This window comes from Strix aluco, chromosome 1 (assembly GCF_031877795.1).
Source record: "Strix aluco isolate bStrAlu1 chromosome 1, bStrAlu1.hap1, whole genome shotgun sequence".
Lineage (NCBI taxonomy): Eukaryota > Metazoa > Chordata > Aves > Strigiformes > Strigidae > Strix > Strix aluco.
In genome coordinates, this window is record NC_133931.1 from 128,697,902 (window position 1) to 128,719,443 (window position 21,542).

General features: G+C 38.2%; 1 protein-coding gene across 3 annotated transcripts in view; it reads left to right on the top strand.

The window, feature by feature from the left end:
* The window catches only part of CDK14 (cyclin dependent kinase 14), a 321,627-nt gene that overhangs the window by 17,552 nt on the left and 282,533 nt on the right, over positions 1-21,542 (top strand). Inside the window, exon 1 of one of the 3 annotated variants that reach the window (XM_074835248.1) lies at positions 13,780-13,869. The exons of the other annotated variants lie outside the window; for them this stretch is intronic. The gene's annotated coding sequence lies outside the window, so the exon portion shown is untranslated. Of the gene's footprint in view, positions 1-13,779; positions 13,870-21,542 lie in introns of those variants that run through there. 3 annotated transcript variants of the gene reach the window in all.

Below are 21,542 nucleotides of genomic sequence, written 5' to 3' on the forward strand. Positions count from 1 at the left end.
TAAGACCTAGCAGAGCTCATGCGTATGTTTAATACTCACCATGAGGTGGTTTCAGGAAGCTGCTGGGATTCAGTGGTGACAAGACTTTGGAGCAGATGTTCCATTGTGAGTGGATCCTCATCTTGGAAACCTATGTGAACTGGGTTTATTTTATTGTTAAAGTTTGGAGGAATGCCATGGATATCTTCCTTGCTCAATTTCTATCTCTTGTGGAAAATGTAGAGAGAAGGCCTCTTGGAGAGGAAGACAACAAATGGACAATGTAATTACTTTTTCTTTGCTGAAGAACGTAGATGGAATTGAAGATATTCAGTGGGAATGTATTAATTATACTCTAAGTTTGCTTCTTAGCCTTCTTCAAAATTTCAAATGTAGATATTAAATCAGGCAGCAGTTAGACTGAACTTTCATGAGTTGCAACCTCACTGTTTTACTACAGGACCATATAACACGCACTCATGGTCTGTCAGTAATGGTATGAGCTGCTCTGAGTGCCAACGACATCCAGAATAAATCCTGTGTCATCCACCACAGCCTTTAACTGGGTACAGGATGGAATTCTGCCTGTGGAAAAAAAGGATACTCAGTCTCTTAAGTCCAGGCAGCACTGTTTTCTGAAACTTACTATGCTTGGGGCTGACCAGCTTTGCAGAAAAGGACCTAAGGATCCTGGTGGATACCAAGTTGAACATGAGCCAGCAACGTGCCCTTGCTGCAAAGGCAGCTGATGGTATCCTGGGCTGCCTTAGGAGGAGTGTTGCCAGCAGGTCAAGGGAGATGATCCTTCCCCTGCACTCAGCACTGATGAGGCCACACCTGCAGTACTGTGTTCAGTTCTGGCCTCCCCAGTACAAGAGAGACATGGACATACTGGAGAGAGTTCAGAGAAGAGCCACTAGGGTGATCAAGGGTGATCTCTCCTATGAGGAAGGGCTGAGAGAGCTGGGACTGTTTAGCCTGGAGAAGAGAAGGCTCAGGAGGGGATCTTATCAATGTCTATAAATGCCTGAAAGGAGGATGTACAGAAGACAGAGCCAGGTTATTTTCAGTGGTGCCCAGTGGCAGGACCAGAGGCAGTGGGCACAAACTGAAACACAGGAGGTTCCCTCTGAACATCAGGAAACACATTTTTACTATGAGGGTGACCAAGCACTGGCACAGGTTGCCCAGTAAGGTTGTGGAGTCATTATCTGAGGAGATATTCAGAAGTCATCCAGACAACCTACCCATCCTGTGCAATGTGATTTTAGGTGGCCCTGCTTGAGCCGGTGGGTTGGATCAGATGACCTTCCAACCTCCACCCTCCTGTGATTCATGAACTTTATTGCAGTCTGCTTTCTTTCTGCAAACCATTTCAAGCTTTTTGCATTGCTTGTGTCACAAGCAATTGCCTTATTGTTAGCTTTGTCATATATGAACACCAATAATATTTTAAGTGTTTCTGTAATGAGAGGTGATTTTCTTCATATGTAATTCCATACAGTACATTGCAAATAATTGTGGTCCAAGTTCTATAAAGGCTGTAAGAGATACTGTTTCAAACCACTTGTTTATAAAAGCTTAAAAGAAATCCAAATGTGAAGATTCTCTAGAAACATCTGTAAAAAAGCTTATCTTTAGGAGCTCATTGCTATCCACTGCTCATCTGCCAAAGACACCCCTAGAGCTGTCGTTCTGTTTCTTTCCCTCCCCAGACCCCAACACTTTGTACTCCAAGCAACCCAGAGCTTATTGCCGGCATTTGAATTTTTTCCTTTTACAGAAATCTGTAACTTTGCTTCCTATCTCCTGTTTTCATGAGGAATAAAAAAAAGGGGTTCTCGTGCTGTTTGTTTTTATTAATATGCATAATACGTGTGTTTAAGCTTCTCCCCTCCCTGCTCTTCCATGAGGTTAGTTTCAAAAGCAACAGGCTCTGAGGGAGTAACCTATAGATGGAAACCACCTGTATTTATGATTGTCTAAAATAACTACATGCTTCCAACAGAAATAAAGCTTCTTTTGCCTGGAATTATTCCTTCATACCATACTTGTGCAGACATTTTGGGGCTCCTTGTTGATTTATCTGAAAGAGGAAACATTTGCTGCCAAAAGCATGAGAGCAAAAGTAAGCTTTGTCAAATGAAGGAAATTCTGCACCGTATCTTGAGTTTTCCCTTTTTAAAGGATGCTCGTAAAGTTGGGGGAAGGACAACAGTGTTTTTAGGCAGTAGGGTAGGAGGGGAGAGATTGATTTTAACATGTCGTTCTTCCTCCATAAATGCAGGGGAAGTGGGACTGTCCCATCACTACCTGCTGTGTGCATTTGTTTTCCTTTGTTTTCCCATTTAGTTACTCTTTAGATAGGTTTCAACCTCTTCTTTAAATGCACATCACATAGAGTTGTGTGGAGCAAGTTCAGGCTAGTTGAAGCCTCTCAATTCTTGATCTAAAGTGTGGTCTTTAAGTGCTTCTTACAGTGAATTGCTCTGCTTATGTATTTGTTCCTGAAATGTTTCCAGTTCTGGAACTGGCATTAACATCAAGAACTATCATGTGGAAAAAATAGCTGGAGAACCAGAGTCTAACCAGAATTACTCATTTCATCTTACTGGCTGTCAACAGCACTCCTGGTTGTAATTCTGGCTTTAACAGTTTGGGGTCTAATCCTTGATTTCTAGGAAAGAGTCTGTGAGTTGATGATGATAATAAGGGTATATTCTTAATTTAAAAGGCTGTGTTGTACCTCTAACTTTTTTTGCTTGTGCGTAAAACTGCCATCAACATCAGTGAAGCATGGCTGAATGACCTCTATTTTTGAAAGTGTGGCATACCTTTATTCAAATTTTCTGCCTAAGATTGGCATATCATCATGTATTTTACCCCCTTTTTTACACAAAGTTTACCCTTTACTTACGGGATAAACTGCCTTATATTAGCTTGCATTTGTGTGGAATTGCCCCTTAGGTGCTCTTATTGTGGAGTAGCTGCCATTTTTAATAGCAGGACAGCGTGCATCCTGCAAACTCGTTCATGAAGCTCTGTCCTGAGCACCAAACTTATTCAATAGAAGAGTTCAAAAGATTGTGCTCATTATGCTAAAAAATGGTACCCTTAGGCTCCTGCTTGATCAAACCTGGGGTTGCTTTAAAAACTGGGCCATAATTAATTGTGCAGTAAAACAGAATTATTATTAATTTATGTTTTTAAGAAAAGGACTAAATTATGTTCACTTGTGCTGTACAGTTTTGGAAAAGAAGAATATTCATTAATAAACAACACGTCTGTAATTAATTAATGATCCCCTGGAGAGGGTTTGCTCCCGAACTAGCTAATTACTGTGTAAAATACTAAAAAATTAATCCCAAAACACATCATGAAAAATCAGCTATGGGTTACTGAATTGGAGTGATTGAAGCAGATTTTATTTTTTTTTGTCTTAATGGCTAAAGTTAACAACCGAGACAAATGATAAAATGCAAAACAAAACTCCAGTTGAGGTGCATTTTGGCATTTCTAATTAATGAGCTCTGTGCTGTGCCACTAAAAATATCATAAAGCTCTCATTAGAATTAGTGTGGGCTATAAACCTATTGTTTACTCTGCATTGGTTTGAAAAAGAGTATTGATTGCTTTTTGGTGTTTTTTTTATTACTTAGGAAGATCTAGGCAGGGCCTAAATATTAGAGTCCTCAAATTCATCATTCCCTATCTTTTCTGTTATCCCTCTTTAATCTTCTGCTGGGTCTGTTACTTTTCTCCCTTTTCAGATAGACTTCTAGATCTCTTGAATTCGATCACAAATTTCAGAAACCTGCTGTTCTGGCAACGTAGATGGGGTCAGTAGTTTTAATAAACAGGTCACCGCGCATTTCTTGTTGGATTCATATTACTGGTAACTGAAGTCAATTTTAGTATTTGGTTCCTAAATTCTTAGTAAAGTTTTTGCAAATCATGAAATGTCCTATGCTTTGTGTGCCGAGAGCCTCACTGGCTTCCAGAGAAATACATGAACATGTCAAAAATTTGAGTACTTGCAGAATCAAAGCCTTGATTTGTAAAGTGATACTTAGTAAGAAAAATGGGCACAAGCTAGTAATTTTCTTCTTGAAAACAATGGTTATTGCTCAGGTAAACGTTAGCAGCATTGACTGATTGCTGACAAGAGGTGTAGAAGTGATTAACGTGACAATGTACAAATCATGTCAAGTTTTTTTTGTCCCTTGCAACTGCAGCAGGCATATAAACTAGACTTTCAGGTTTCTAGTTTTTTAGAAGAAAAACAGAGAACTTGGGAGGAAAAAATTAAAATTCTTCCAAACTTAAATTTTCATTGTGAAGTCTCTGTGTAATGCTGCTCCAGCCTAATTGATATCTATTTCTTTTATACTATATAAGTGTAACTTTGATGCATGCATAGGTACCTTGCCCCATCACTTTCCTTCCCCGCTCCTAAATCCTCTTATGTTATGCTTTAATAACATAATGAATAACAGATGAAATCTTCTTCAGGCTTCTCAAAAAATGAGTTCTCTAACTCACTCTGCACAAGTTTTTGACTGTATATAATATTTAAAAAATGGCTGGTTTTAAGTAAATATATGTTTAAGAAGTAACTAAAGACATCAGAAATATTCATAGCATAACTTTAAATCTTTAAAGGTAATGAGTTAGAAACACTTACAAATCTGCTTTCAAATATATGTGAAAATTTGGTATTGATTCTAAGCTTATTCAAGCCAGTTTTATCTAAAAATGAATGCAAGTACAGAATAAATAGTTGCTGTCTCTAAAATGATATATTCAAACTACAAGATATACATGTTAGGCAGGTTGGGTTTTACTCATTTAATCCTGTCTTTATCTGTTACAAGTATTGTATATAAACTTTACCATCTTTACTTGATATAAATTATTTCCCTCATGTTAACCAGAGGGATTTGGGAGGGGAATCTTAGCAGCTGTGTTGCTAGCATATTCTCAGCTTTTATAGATCGTAGACATGCTGCCCTGTGCTTCTCTGATTTTAACTTGAGGCTTTGAAGGGAATGGGGATGTGGCAGTAGAGGGACTCAAGGATGTTTCTTCCTTTGCATGCCTTTACAGAAGGGGTCACCATTTTCTTCTTCGTTCTCTCTTTGGTAATCTGTCAAGGTGCGTTCTGGAGTCCCTCTTGGAAAGGCTTTGCTACAACTGGACAACCCAAATAGGGCAGTTACAGGGATATGGAACAGCTGTGTTGTAAGGAGAAATCCAATAGACTAGAATTGTTAAACCTGGAAAAGACCATGGAGGGGGGATATGACAGATATGCAGAACTGTGAATGATGTGGATGAGGTGAGTGGAAAAAAAAAAATCAGAGGGAAGTTTTCTGTGGAGAGCTTGATTTAATTGATCTCATTGCCTCGTGCTGCAGTCTCTGCCTTCCTGCAGTAAAGGTGCTCCAGGGCTGGTTCCGAAGGTGAAAGCCTTTGCAGGGCTTGGGGTGGGGGCCATTTTTTCCCAAGATTTGGGAGAGCGAAGCATGTATGGACAATAGAGCAGATGTTAGAGGAGGAGACAAATGAAAAACATCTGGAGGTGACTCTCACAGGAAGAGTATGTGCGCACTCTCAACAAAAAATACAGAGCTTATCTATTGAGTGTTGGAGAAGGCGTACCAGGCTGAGTGGTTTCATCCAATATTTGCATTCTTATGTTTGGATTTTATTGCTCAGAGCTAGGGACACATAAAAATCACAATGGCATGGTAATGTTTCTTAGGGATAATTTTGTTAAACAATACTATTTCTGCTGGTGAAACTCCAAACATAGTCATAGCTTTGTAGTGGTTCATCTTTTGCTGTTTATGATTTATCTTACTCAGATGCCTGGCATAAATGAAGAGAAGAAAATAATTCTTTTTGCTGAAATGAGTTGTCTCTTAGAAGGCCACCTAATCTCTAGAGCTGCTGGCAAATCCATTGTAGAATAGCCTGGAGCCAAGAAAGGGGAATAAAGAACAGTGAAGAAAAACTGGAGTATAGGGAAGGCATCTGGGTGTTTTCAAGGGAGGGGAAGATGTCTCATTACTCACATAGGATTCAAAATGTGACTTCATTCTCTAGAGATTTTACAAACTTCACAAAAACACTAATGAAAAGCAAATGTTTTATTATGAAGTTTTCCTCTGCCTTCTTAATAATTCTTAAATACTTTAATATAACTTACAACTAAACTGTTTTCCTCCAGCTCCTGTTAACATTTACTTTCTATTTCCGTTCCTAGTCGGAATAGTTTCACCTTACAACTTGGGTTTCCTGCACAGTATTTTCAAATGGGACTACAGGGACTTGTTGCTTTAATTTGTTTGTATTCTGTTTCCTTCAAGCTTGGATATCTCTGTGGGCATTTTTCTTGTGTATGTGTGCGTGTGCTTTTTTGGTTAACATCAGGGAAGTGTTGTGAGTAAAAGGCTCCTTTGCTATGGAAGTGTAGTAAGCCTTACTCTTTGAGCTGGGAAATAAACATTTTATCTATCCTTCAAAGTACTGAGATTTCAGATGCTTTTTCTATCTGTAACAGGATCAAAAACCTCCTCTGTCCTTTTTTTACAGAAGATCCAACCCTGTAGAAAAGCTGATGTTTCAGCATACATATCTTGCAGCTCAGCTGAGTTTTGTGATCACCAGATAATAATATTCTTATGGAGATGAGGAGGCAGATCTAGCTCTGATTTTCCTTTCTTAATGGCAACTTTCCTGAAACCATTATGCTCCTGCAAAAAAGTGGAAAATTTTTGTCCAGCCCGATTTTCTGTATTTTTCTATTTCTTGACTTGAGACATAATAATGCTTTCTATCTAATAAAGATTATGTATGCATTTTGACCTCTTACTGTTGTGCTTATCATGTGTATTTCAGAATCTTTTGTGTATGAGAGTTCAGTTGTCTTGCTTGTAGCTCTCATAGTAATGTACCACAGGCTACTGTATATGTCAATTTAGGTTTTGTACTGTATAGGTCTAATTTTGTGGAATCACTTTCATTTCCTCTTCGCTTTATGTTGGTTCTTATGCTTCAGAGTACTGCTTGTCTTCAGTCAGCATATTTTTTTTCAAATGGGAAAATTAGTTTTTATTTTCATTGTGTAGTGTTAGAGTTTTTGCAGTGTTGATGCTGTTTGCATGGCTATCGTTAGGGGTCTGGCAGCCCTGCCATTAATTTCAGGATTTGCGTAAGTGTGCAATAAAATAGCTCTGTGTAGAAAAGTGACATATGAAAATTTCACCTGAAAGGAAATAATAAAACAATTTAGATTGTAAGGGACCTCAGTAGGTCATTTTGTCTCCCGATTGAATAATTTAGAAAAAATCTGGTAGAAAATACTTAGAAAACAAGGGAGGCTGGAGGGGTTGTAGTTCTGCTCTGAATTTAAAGAAATACAGAAGCCCAAAATACAGGCAAAGATTCACTTTATAAGCTCTCTTCTTTTTTTTTTTTTTGTTCCTCTTCTGCAAAAAAGGGGGAAAAAAAAAAATAGATGTGCATTTCTGTTGGCATGCAGCCTCTTTCCACAAAAACCTTATCATTCACAGTAGTTGCCCATATTTACATATCACTGGAGCAGAACTATAGTTGCAATATTATTGGGAAGAAGTACTAGACTTGCTCAGGGTTTTTTTTCTGGTTGTTTAATTACTAAAATTTATTTTAAGTACTTGCAGCACTTCCTTTGTGCTCTTCACAATAGCTTTCATTCAGAGATATGTTTCTTGTAAACAGAGGATCTGAACCCTAAAGATGGAAATCCTAAAAGTACTTCACAGTACAGAATCTCTTTTTTTAAGTATGCCCACAGTACCTTGCAGTTATGTGTTAAACACTTTATTTTCATACTTGGATTTTGAGAATGTAGTACTTCTGCTATTTCATTTCAGGAAATTGAGTGTTTAAACTAGTGGAGAAAATGAACTGTTGTCTGTAACAGACATATTATATTTTCAGCAGCATAACTTCACATTGCACATGTATTTACATTATAGCTTTTTAGAGGAGACCTTATGTGGTGGGTTTACCCAGCCAGCAACTAAGCACCCACCAACTGCCTGCTCCCTCCCCCTTGCAGTGTCATGGGGGAGGGAACTGGAAGAGCAAAAGTGAGAAAAACTCGTGGGTTAAGATAAAGACAGTTTAATAAGTAAAGGGAAGGAAAAAAACCACACAAGTGATGCAAAGACAATCACTCACCACCTCCTACAGGAAGAGCGATGCCCAGCCAGTGTCTGAGCAACAGCTGCCTTGGAAAGATCAAACCCCAAATTTTTATTGCTGAGCATAGTATTATGTGTCCCAGAATATCCCTTTGGTCAGTTGGGGTCAGCTGTCCTGACTGTGTCCCCTCCCAATCTGTTGCCCACCCTCAGCCTACTCATTGAGGGGGCAGCGTGAGAAGCAGAGCAGGTCTTTAGGCTGTGCAAGCGCTGCTCAGCAGCAGCTGAAACATCGGTGTGTTACCAACACCGTTTTGGTCACAAATGAAAACAGCAATGCCATAGAAAATTAACTCCACCAAGCCAGAGGCAGTATGCCTTACCTTGCTTTCAATTTGCATTGCTACGAACAGCAGCACATAAATGCTTTGAAAGGGCATTAACCTTGACTGTGGAGGACTCTGGAGGCTAGAGCTCCTGCTCTGACAGCTCTAAGGGCACCATGTTTCCCAGAACAGCTGGGTTTTCTGAAGGAAGTGTTTTCTGCTGTTAGTGACAAGTGAATAATGATACCAAATGGTGTTAACTGCCAGGTGGCACCTGAAAGCTTCTGCTAATAACTGCTGTTTCCTAATATATTTTATATTAAATTTAAAATGAAAATAGTATAACTTTACTAATGTCATGACAGATGGTGTGTGTATGAGTTTTTATATCCTGATCACACTTTTATAGTGAGTTTCATGGTGTGACCTGGAAGTTTGTTGGACGTTATCTTTGTGTATCTTTCTTGGCATGAGTGCTATGCAGTAACCGACTCTAAATCTTCGTAGGATTTCTTTTCTGGGAGAGGACAGTCAGCAGCTCTGGAGGAAAGGTCTCAAGACACTGAAAAGACTAGGAAACGGTGTCCTAGTTTCCTGTCCTTTGTCTAGCAAAGCCACTTTGTCCAGGACCTCTGTAGTTGTTTACAGATCAAAAGAGAAACAGTTGACCCATTCATGCCTTCTGGCATAATGGTATCTCATGTCTGTACTCTCATATCTGCTTGTTTTCCCAGTAGATTCTAGTGTGCTGAATGACTTGCATTCAAGAGAGAATTCAAAAACATGGAGTCTTTTACACAGCCATTGATATGGAAACTGTGGTAAAGGGGAAGAGAAAGTATATTGTGTAGCTACATCTCTCAGAGGCATAGAAGAAAGAAAGAAGGGTGACTGGAAGTGAGTACACCGCATCTTTTATCAGTGTAAGTGTTGGGGGAGAGAATGGGGAAAGCCACAGATGTCTTCAGATACCTGTTAAAGGATCAGGATCCTTACAAGCTGAGTTAGAGGGGTTAGTGATGGTCAAATTGGCAAACAGAAACTTGAAGAGTCATTTGGAGAAATGGTCTGCCTCCGCTTCAGACGATGAACTGAAATACAAGGAGATTAAGTAATTTAAACAGAACCTAGATTTGGTTTAGTCTACTGAAATATCATGTTTCTTGAAAATAAGTTTTTCAGATGAAGTGAATCAGAATTTTATTACCCACAAGGTAAAAAGTGGGAAAAGCAGAAGTTAGTAATGCTTCTGTGAGCGTACATAAGAAAAAAATATCTTGATTAAATACTTCAGAAATGTCATTTGATCTAGGAATAGGGTTTTTGACATGAAGCTCTGAATGTGACATAACATCAACACCCCAGCTACTAGGAAGAATGACTCCCTGAATTGTTTTGAGTTTGGGAGCTGCAGTTGACAAGAGACAATTTTCTGTTCAGTGCACTAGGAAGAAGATCAGGAATTCTTGTGTCTTTGTATAGTATCCCATTTTGCATGTATGTCAACATTTACTATTCAAATAATAGTGAAGTAAAAAATAGCTCCCATTAATTAATGAGAAAGAAATGTTGACTGTATTTGAAGGACCTTTGCCCAGAAGGGAAGTTAAACAAATTTTAAAACATGCATGAATAATCAGAAATCCATGTGTTAAAGCTGCACACAAGCCATTGTAGCAGGGCTGTTTTTAAAGGTTTGTTGGCATCTTTATTCAGTAATGTATAGATAGTACAGTGTGAGTAGACTTCTGAATGAGTTAATGTTGGGGTGCATAAGGATACTGAGGGGGAAAAAAGACATCTTGGCTCTTAGAAATTAAATCTGAACCAATGTGGAGCTTTCTAATAGGGTAGAAAAGGCTGACTTCTCTTTCAAGATCAAAAGTTGAGAAGGGCACATGTGTTAGTGGTTTCCAGGCAGTTTCGGTGTCCAGTATTATAGAAAAAGGTCTTCATAGACAAAGAGCTGGAAAAGTTTATCAGTTTTCAAAATGTGATCTAAGGAAGGTGTTAACTAACTTATTGTGGGTAAGGTAGTATATGAACATAGGCTATAAATGACATCAGCAATTTGACTGATCATCAGTGGTATCTGTGTTTTCTTAGCAGATCATTTTGTCAATATAAATAGAAAGTGCTTTCCTTAGTTTTTGGGGGGTGAGATTCAGGGAGAAGAGAGTGACAATATGTCAATTCACAAGTCTCATTTCCTACTAGCTGTGGTCCTGAGAGCTTGTCTCTGGTAGATCTGGTGAGGGAAGGTAGTGAATTTGAGTTTCTGAACTCTTTCTAATTTGAAGTGCTTCATGCAGAGGGATATAATTTTCTATTTCACTCCCACCAGTAGCTTTTGTATGCAAAAGGCAAGAAATGGGAAGGAACTAAATAGTTACAAAATAGTGATTTTTAAAGTGATACTTAAAATTCTTCTTGAAATATTTTACTGTTTCTTTTCTTATAGGTTTTAGGTAGCAGTCTTACAGATAAGCGCTGCTGCTTTAATGTTTTTGTGAATGTGTTACCAAGTTTTTTTGGTTGTGTTTTAAGGTTGATTACTCTTTTCAAGCTCTCATCATTCATCAAAAAGCATGAATATTCTTGTCCAACACTTTTCATGTACTAATGTCTCCCTGATGTTTTTTTGTTTTGTTGTTCTTTAATCAAAGGATACAAGTGATTTTGTGAATTGTCATACTTCAAAAATACGAGATGAAACCAAAGCTTGCTAAGGTTTTATGGAGGATATGCCAGTGAAATGAATGGATAGTCTGCTTGTACTCACTCTTTCTTTCCCTGTAAGCACAAATAACCATCTTTTTAAACTGGGGAGACAGATTGGAGTACTTTTCTGTCACTGGAAAGTACCCAGAATATAGTGGTTATATATTTTTGAGGGCAGTAGGGGTGGGACAGAGCCTTGCTGGGTGGGAGTTCCAAGATGTTTCTTTTTCTTTCTTCCTCTGGCTCTGCTTCTGGGGAATGTCAGAAGTGAACTCTGCATGCTCAGAAAGAAAAACATTTGCTGAAGTAGTTCTGCAAACTGTACAAATAAACTCTACATGGCAGAAGGATACCAGAGAAAATCTATGATTGGAGATATTTACTGTCACTTCCTTCAGTTTTGTAGCATTACCAAGACCCCTCTTAGACGTATGAATGCTTTATCTTTCGATGTAAAGACTGTTTTGCGTTATTAAGGAATAATGCGTGGGAAGGAGAAGGAGCAAGACACTATCATTTATTTCTCCCATCAGTGAGCAATACTTCGAGGCATTAAGCAGATTCTCCTATAGCTGTGCTCAGCATGTTGGAAAACAAATAGGAAAAAGCTGCTGTACCAGCACAGAAGGCAGAAAGTAGAGTGAGAAGAATTAAAAAAAAAAAAATAAAAAAGGTGTCCAGCCTGTCAATGTTGCCAGAGTAAGAGAATCAGCAGGGAGTGATGGAGAATATGGGGAAAACTTGGAAGCTGAGGTACTAGTTGGGAATATGTAGAGAGGCTTTCAATAGCATGTCTCTGGGTTTTTCCTTTCTGAATTGTGTCATATCATTCATGGAGAAGTCTGTGAGGAAAAATATCCTCCAACCTTTTGTGGTTTACATGTGAATGGAGGCAGCTGGTGGGAGTGATGCCAGAGGTTGCTGTTCTGCTGTCCAAAGCAATTGCCTCTGAATTGCTTGCAAGGATTGAGCAAAATGGAGCTGTTATTGCTTTACTGAAGTTACTCTGAAAAAGGTGTTCTTGTGATTCTGTTGTTGTGAGTCTCACAAGCAAACGATATATCAAATCGGTGCCTTCTTTTGAAGACTAAAGAAAAATATTGAGACTGTGTTATTAAGGGAAGTAGAATCAAAACAGGTATCTTTCCAAATAAAACAATAGTTGACATGCCACATTCATGATACATGTGAGTTGTTCTGAAGGCATTCCATGTCTGTGGTGTGGGGTTGTGTGCAGTGTCGCCCCCGCCCCGATCAGGCTAATCAAATGATCTGCTTCTCATTCTGATTTGGACAGTAATGCATTCAGGCAGCGTTGAGATGCACACTGTGTTTTGGCAAGGCCACTTATTGCCTCTACCAGTCATTGCTAGGAAAAGTATTTTACGTTGATGTTCAATTTCCAGTCCTGTGTCCCCTGAGCTGTCTTCAGTTGATAAGCTAACTAATTGGTGCAGAAAAATGGTGCTGGGACCCTTGCTGCATAGCACTGTGAGCATCTGTAGAAGTGGAGGTGAATTCAGTACATAATCCTAAACACATAGCTCGTTGCTGGATCTGTGTCAACCCGTAGCAGCTGCTGGTTTTGAACTTGGGAACATTTAGACTTGATTGATTAACTACTAAAATGGTGTTAGCCATAGGATTGGGATGTGCATGAAGCACCTGATAGGAACACATTACAAATGTATGCAGCTGCAAACTAGTGTCTGGTCTAAGTGGGGTTGTGATGAACGGGATATACTCCAAATGAGGTTAAGTGAAGCATCCCCTTTCTAATAACTGCACAGATGAGTCATAGTCATAGGTATTTGATAAACTTGTGGTTAGAGCTGCAAGATATAGGACCCTCTAAAATAACTTTTGGCAGAATCTAAATGTCAGTGTGGAAATGTGATGGCTTATAGCCTGCATGTGCATACCTTTGTGTCCTTAGTTTGTGTGCATCTATGCAGTGTCAGCTGTTGCCACAACTTCAAAAGCATTTGACTAATTGTAAGTCCAGATAATTCTTTGTTCCTGTATTTCACTGCCACAGTATTCGTACAATGTTAGAAGGTACTTTCTCCCATTGAGAAGTCTGTAATAGCAGCCTGCTAAATAACTTACTATGTTGTCTGAAGAGGTAAAGGCTTTTGAACTGAAGTCCTGCCTTCAAACCTGAGCAAGAAATGCTCCATACATGTCAAATGCACATTGTTTGTGCTTTCCTTCTCAGATGTGGTAATTTAAAATTTAATCATGTGAAGGATTGCATTTATTTTACTCATGTGTTACTAATCTGTGTAATTTAACAGCAAGTAGGGACATAGACTTCATTAAGATCCAGATGATAAAAAAATAATTTGGCTGAGGTCCCTCCTCTTGTTCTAATACTGAAAGCAAAAAATGGCACTGGGAAACACAAAACTATGATTACAAACGCTGTTACTTTTTGCTGATTACTGCATTATAACCAGGGGTGATGGTGCAGCGATGTTGGAAGTGTCTTCCTTTCTGCAGTTTGTATCTCTCTGTGCTTGTCTACTATGTATTTAGTTTGGTTTATTGGTTGGTTTGTACTGGCACTTAGGATAAAAATTAGTCCTTAGAAGAGCTGAGTGCCTTTTGCTTGCTGGTCGAAGCGGAGCAGCCTGCCGGGGCTGTGGTGGGTGAGTACCTCTTCTGCAGCAGGAGCAGAAGGTCAAAGAAACTGGTTGCATTCTTTAAGTCTTCATAGCAGTGAGAAAAAAAATATGTCTTTTTATGTATTCTCTCAGAGTTTCTTGTGGTGCTAGGTGTAATCCATTCAGAGAATTCCCCAAAACCATAGTGTTTGGATTTTGCGGTAATTGTTTGAACTTTTTGGTACTTCTATACTTATTAAAATATTTTTAATATAGGGTTAGTTTGAATGAATTGATAAAATTTCATTCCAGCTGCTTTTATGAGATGACTGGGGAGGAGGATTGAAAGTAACTAATGTTACCTGCCAGTTTCAACACTTAAGTGTTTTTAAGCTCTTAAATTCTTCACATTTTTTGACAAAATATTTTGATTACCTTAGAGCATCTCTGAGCAACAGTAGCTCGATGCACAGTATTTCTTACTGCAAAGTCTATTCTGTAATGGTGTGGAAGTTCAAAATGTATTTAGAGCTGATGGGTATTTCATGTGTATCTTTTAACTTTGTTCTTTAAGATGGGTCTCATACTGTAACTACATGATGCAAAAGAGATATTGATTATTCTTGGACATGGTGGTTCAGTGGGCTGTTTTTCTTATGCTGCTGTTGAATTTGAGGATATGATTTCTCATCAAAAGGTACAATCAAAATTTGGTTTTAATTTTTACTTATCCCAGACTAATTTCTGCCAAATTTGTGCCTGGCATGTATCGTAGATATATCTTTTTTTTTTTTTTATTCTTAAGTGTGTTACACATTTTGAGTATTTAGGTAGGAGATCTAGGTGAGAATAAATAAATATATATACACACACACACGTAGTGAAGCTTATTACAGTATAGACATAAAATACTTGTGAATACCTAAGCTACCACCACTGGCACAGAAAAGATTTTTTTAGAAAAAGTTAGCATACATCAGTGTAGAAATCAGGTTCTCATGGTTTAAGTCCCAGTTATAGAAATGTGTACCTACCCATGTTCTGTACAAATGAATGCATTAATTTTGGGGATCAGGCTACATAGCCTCTAAGGAGAAAATGTGCAAATCTGTTTTGAAGAAATTATTCTGCTGCTTATTTTGAATAAGCAGTACCTGATACATAAAAAGCATTGTATTTTGTTTTTCATAATGGAAAACTTTTTTTTTTTTTAATAGAGGTAAAGGGTATGTGAGAATGCAGATAAAAGGAGGGGAAGTTGGTATGAAAATGAGGACACTTTAATTTGCTTTAGGTTTGTAAGTAGAGGAAAAGAATAAAAGACAAAGGAATGAAGAGGCCTGGAAAGTTTTTGATGTAAGGGCAATATATGGAAATAATTGTTTATGCACTGAACAGGTTCCTGTTTGTGTAAGTTCATACTCCTTTTTTCCTAAGCTTATTTTTTTTATAATTTTATGCCTTCTAATACTTGTTTTGCAATCAGACTTGAAAATAACTACCACACCACAGATCACCACCACTACTCCACGGCAGAGCTCACTGCAAAGTGTGAAGCCTGGGGGGCTGAGAGGTTGGTTTGCTGCCATCCCAGGGAAGGAACCAAACCCAACAACAGCATCTGGAAGTTTTTGACACAGTTTCTCTTGATGTTTATAACTTCTTGAAAGTGGGTTTGTCAGTCTTACAGGAAGTCTCCTAGGCTGAGGAGTTTAGAACTGGCTTGGATATCTCGAGTGTCAAGCTACCTGAATACATCTGGTTCCACATTTAGGCAATGGCTTTAGAGAGCATGAAATGTATTAACTACAAGCATGTATTTAATGCCACAATGAGGTAGAACTAAAACCCCTCCAGTCTGCATAAATCTGTTTTGTTGTGTTTTTTTTTTTTTTTTCTCTTTTCTGTACAGCTAGGTGAGGCTGAAGTCAGATTGGAACTGAAGTGTAAAAGCTAAACAACAACAGTATATCTAATGGTGGTCATGTGTCACACATTCTTTGAGGAAATTTTTTAGCCCAACCATTTACAGATTTCTAGCTCTCAAAGTCAGATTTTGAGCTGCTGCATCCAATTTCAGTAACTGATATTTTTTTCTTTGTCTGGGCAAGAATGTTTGGTTTGCTTTCTGCTTTACTGCAGCAGTTTTTTTAGTATATAAATCCCTTTAAAAATAATGCAAGGGAGGTCTGTTTTCTGGCAGTTACTTTTTTGGGAAGGATGAGTGAATTTTAAAAATATATCAAGTCCACAATTTAATGATTTGGTATATTTAAAAAGCTTTAGTATGAAAAACAGATATTAAGTTGTCTGTTGTCAGTAAAGGCTATTCAAATGAACTGGGATTGCATTTGATGTATACCAGCTATTGCCAGGAGTCAGGATTTGTCATTTGATGCATTACTATAGGGTGATAAGATAGATTTTGTATGGGAGTGACACTTTCTTTATTATAAAATTATTTTTCTTACTGACATAATAGAGCCCTGAAAACAGGTGTCATGCATGTATTTGGCTGACAGAGTGCGAGTTTAATGTGAATTAAAACTTACACTGTGACTGAGAAAGCTGGAAGATTCTTAGTTGTGTCCAGTGTATATTGTTTTGATTAGTTAAGTATGGCCTTTTGACATTTGAAAGTCTGATATGCAGTGGGGGTATATTATACTGTGGGGACTGCCTTTAAAAACAAAAGAATTAGCCATAGAAATCTCTTGTTGAAAATGAATGCTTTCATTCTGCTTTATAAAATAGTTGCAGTCTCTGGGGCAGTTCTTTCTTCCTGCTTATATCCCCTTTGGATTTCAAATGTTGTCATGGCAGTAATTGGTAGGCAAAAGGGCCATTTTGTTTCTGTAGGGTATTTTTTTGTACGTTCTGTTCTTGGTTGTGCAAGTCTCTTAAAACAAACAAACAAAAAGGACGACTAATTCATGGAGAATGTGAGACACAGCATGGGTTAAAGCATTTGACAACCTATTTGATAAAGCTGTTTTTGGCAGGATTAGTCATATGGCATTTGATGACCAGGTTTTTGATTAGTAGTCATGGTTCAGCAAAGCTTGTTTGGGAAGGACATCAGCATTGCAAAGGACATCAGCATTGTATAGCTTTGGACTCTGCAAACTTCCTAGTGGTGAGGCTCTCTGAGGTTATGAACATATCCTGAATTTTGCATTGAAGATTTAGCCAAATTTACACAGTTTTACTACTGGGAACTTTAATGTTGAGTATCCCCTTTTTTGAAAGGGCTCCTTTGCATTAAATTTCATGATCACACACCTACACCCCCCCCCCCCCCCATGTTTGTTACATTAGGTGTTTTAAATTATTAAAATTCACAAAGACAGCTAGGTAATAAAAAAAGAGTAAGTCAGAAGAAAATGTAAAGGCTGTTTAACTCTTAATCGGATTTAAGCCAAACTGAAACAGTTCTTTTGATGAATCAGCTTTAACTTCTACTGGCCTTCTTTAGGGCAGTGGAATAAACTATCATTTGTGAGAAGTTAAGTGACTTTGAGTTGGAGGATATTAAATTAAAATGTGGGCAAGCAAATGAGCTCTCTTTGAGTTTTGTTTTTGGTATTGAAGGCTCCTGCTACAAAATATAGAGGCCTTCATTGCTTTACTTCTAAGGGCACGGCTGCTTAAAGTCAATGCTTCTGTTAGCTCTGCTGTCCAAAGAGAACATTATTTTCTGTTTTACAAATTGCCTTAAAGTCTTTGTTTTCATTTGTAAAGCTGTTCCTTCAGTGTTTAGTACCAGCAAGAGGCTGAAGGAAATTACACCCCTCTCTGTCTGCATTCAATACAGGAGAATCAAGTTGAGCAAATAATATTTGAAGACCGTTGTATATGGTATGGGAAGCCGGAAGAGGTAGATCAATGCAAATTTCCTACAAAATATTTTTACAAATATAATTCAAGTGGATGTAGAATACATCATTCTCCACTCCCATACAGAAGTAGGGAGAGTTGCTGCCTACACAGTAATTCTGAGAACCAGTTGTGTGATGATGATCATCATCGTAATCACATAATATATGACACACAGCTAGCTTATCTACCAGATCACCTGAAGTTACTGCAACTGGTTAAAGGATTTTCAAAATTGTAAAGGGAACTGGGACCCTCAGAAAATTTTTTTTCTCCATGATATATGGGAAAGTATAAAGATGTCCTATTTCCAGCTGCTATACCGCCATTTGAGAGTTAACAAATGACACAGAGACAGTAACTCATCATGATCAATAAACCTCCCCTTGCCCACAGCCTCACTTGGTGCTGGTAGGAAGCAACAGCTGGATTCTAAATGTTTTTGTACAAATTGGAAAACTAGAAAAGCTCAATTTCTCCTAATGGTCACTTTGGATATGAGGGTGATGATGTAAAATTGTGATTAGTGGGGATGTGAAGCTCTCTACTGGTCCTTTACAACTCCAGTGGAAAAAATCATTGTCCTCTCAAATTTTTAAATTTTTGGTACAAAATGCTTTGACACTACAAAGTATAATGTACTGCGGGTAATTATTTTTGCAAGGATATTTTAGGAGTAGAGTGAGCCTAAATGCTTTTGGAAAAGCTCTTAGTTTTCAATAGTTGTGTCCCACCCAAAACTTATTCCAGAACTGTGCTCTGGGAGTCCCTGTGTGTACAGTACAACAACATGTACAGCAATCATGTTGTAAGAGAAGACAGAACAGCTACTGTTTCATTCATTAAGTATCTTCCCTTGACTATATATGCAAAATAAATTTTTAGCAGTATACTGGATAAAGAAAGAAAGTTTGATGCATGAAAAACTGTCTTGCTTACTGTGACTGAATTAAATATTGGTTCAGCAGTTCTTTGTAGTATCTTTTAGTCTAAATTAATTAATGCAAGTAAAATACACCTTCTAACAGAAGATTTGCCAATATCTTTTCAGCTGCCTTGTTTTTTTTCCCGCTTTTGTAAAATAATGCAATGTTTTTTCTCTGCCAGCAGGAAGTGTGTATCTATTGCTTCATGAAATGGGAGCAGGTTGAGATCTCGTAATAAACAGCTCCAAGTATTTATAAAATCATGTTAAATAACTGCAAGATGCGTTATTTAATGCCACATATAATTTAATATAAAGTGACTGAACCAATATGTCTTATGTGCACCTTCTTGTTCTGTTTCTGTCTCTCCATTCCTTCACCCCCACACAAATCCTAATTCTTTCATTCCCCTTTCAAAATGCCCTTTGTTCCTTCCTCTCTCTCTCCACATCTGGTTGTCCGGCTCTTCCCCCTTCCCCCCTCCAGCTTGATAGTCTCGTTTTTAAAGCTGTGTTCTGCAAAGTACATAATTAAGCAGTAAGACACGACAGGGCATGAATATTGTTGTATTAATTGAGGGGAGAGAGAGGGAAACCAAAGGAAAACTACAGAGAAACAATACCAGCTGGCACTTCATGGGTATATAATTTGCAATTCATTTAGGAGAAAGCTCGTCCGTGGGGTGGAATTTTCACTGGAAAGTGATGGCCAAACCCATGCACCACCCGGATGGTTCTCAGGCAGAGAGCTTTGCTTTGCACTGGGGCAGGGTTACTGCAGCAGCTCTTGCTTGTTAGACCGGCTCTGATCTCTGCTGCTGGCCTGTAGTTACCGGAGGGGCTCTGCAGCCAAAAACCTATTAACTACTCTACAGAGATGGATGGCTCCTTTTGAAGGAAGGACTATTGCAGTGCAAGTGACATTTTGCTGCTGAGAAATAGGTGTTAATAATATCATTCTGTAGTTAGCCAAAGTGACTGTAACATCTGTCTGGGTGCCAGTAATTGTAACAGCCATTTCCACTTGAAAATGAGCAAAGAAAATACTAACGAGTGGTTGGCAAGGGCCTGCAAGTGTGAAGTCTCTACTGCCTGTTAGTCCAAGTGGCATACAGTAAAACTGCATCTCTGAGGAGGAGGAAAGAGGGCAAATAAAAACTCTCTCTTTTAGGAAAGGAGCAAGCAGTGGCAGTCACAGTGGTGAGAGCTGGGAGAAGTAACCGCATGCACACAACAACCAGCTCCACTGCTCTAAAATGGGAACTGCTCTTTATTTTACTGTAAATTTAATGGTATTTTAGTAATTCATGCACTTCAAAATGGAGAAATAGCTGTAGTGATTTTTGTGCAGTTGGATTGGGTCAGACTAGAAAACTTTAAAAGAATTCTGAATTAATCCCAATCCCATCTCTAGTTTCACGGACTTGCTCTGCTTTGCATTTCAAATACAATCCTGAGGTGAAGGGAAGCTATAGAACATGCCTACGGATATTTAAAGCAACAAGGCTTCTGTATGTAAATGTCATTGAGAATTAAACTTGTAGCTTAACTTTATCCTCTGTGTGTGTGAGCATAATAATATATTGCTGTCATAGCCTGTAATAGTACAAAATGGTAAGGACCAGAGATGCACTTTGTGGCAGCTAATAAACTACAGAACATTTTGTCTGCTTTCTGAGGCTTTCATTCCCCTCAGTGGTTTACTAGCTTCCAAAAAATGTCCTAGTGTTGGTCTTGAGTGGTTCAAGAAATACAGAGAAGTTATTCAAGAAATCACTGGTTTATGGCATGGAAAATTGCTTTCTCTTCTTCTGTACATTTGCAAGTCTGATGTAAGACATGAAAATACATATGTGATCTTGGCTGTTTTGTTGCAGGTACCTTCTTTCCATTTACCAATTAAGTGGCAGGCAAATATTCAGCACTAAATGTAGTTTAATTACACAGATGCTGTGCAGCATGTCTATGTATATATGACTTCTGCAACATATTATGAAATTTATGTATTTATATATGATTAACAAAGCTCTGGCCACTAGTTTGAATGCTGAACAGCTTCTTCATTTGAGAAAGTAGTTTTTAATGTGTGGGTTTTTTTAAAACAAGTTATGATACTGAAGCATCAGAATCATAGTAGGACCAAAACTCTTGTGGGCAATTGTGCTGTTCTGAAGAAATTCCAGATAAAACATTCCACCTTCTTCTTAGTAATTATCCTAGGCCAGAATAGGAACTGGGACCCACTGCAGTTTCATGCCTTTTTTTCTGGCCACTAGAAGAGACAGCCTTGTTCTAACCTTTTATTTAAACCAAATACAATTCTGTTAACTCCATATTCCTCCTTTAGACCATCTTGCTTCAAGTAGTGATTTTGACCTTCCAGAATTCCCTACATTATAATGATGTATTTTGCCCTCTCTCTTATAGGGAGGGTGGTACTTTTTTGCCTTTTGTACCAATGTTTGGGGGCTGCAGCTTGAGTGCTTTAAGGCGTATGTACTTGTACTTGATGTGCTTGTTCTTGTTCCTCATGAGCTGGGCTTCATTTGCTTCTCGGGTTTGTAGAGTTGAATATATGTGAGCAGAACGTGGATCTGTTTTGAAAACTGTTGAAGTGAATTTGTTAATTTATTCATCCTGTATTATGCTAGAGCAGCTTTGAGAGGGTTGTCTTGGTCTCTTGGGAGAAATTCCCTCATAAAGATAAATGAATAAATAATGAAAACTCATTGAGTCATCTCTTCAGTTACACAAAAAAGAACTTAAAGTATTTCTTTTATCCTATTCTCCTTAAAGCATGAAAATGTAGCAAATGATAAGTAGGGAAAAAACATTTTTCTCTTAATTTTGTGGTGTTTCTTCTGTCTGTGTTCTGCAAATCTTGCTTCCATAATTGCATCCAAATTAAGCTAGACCT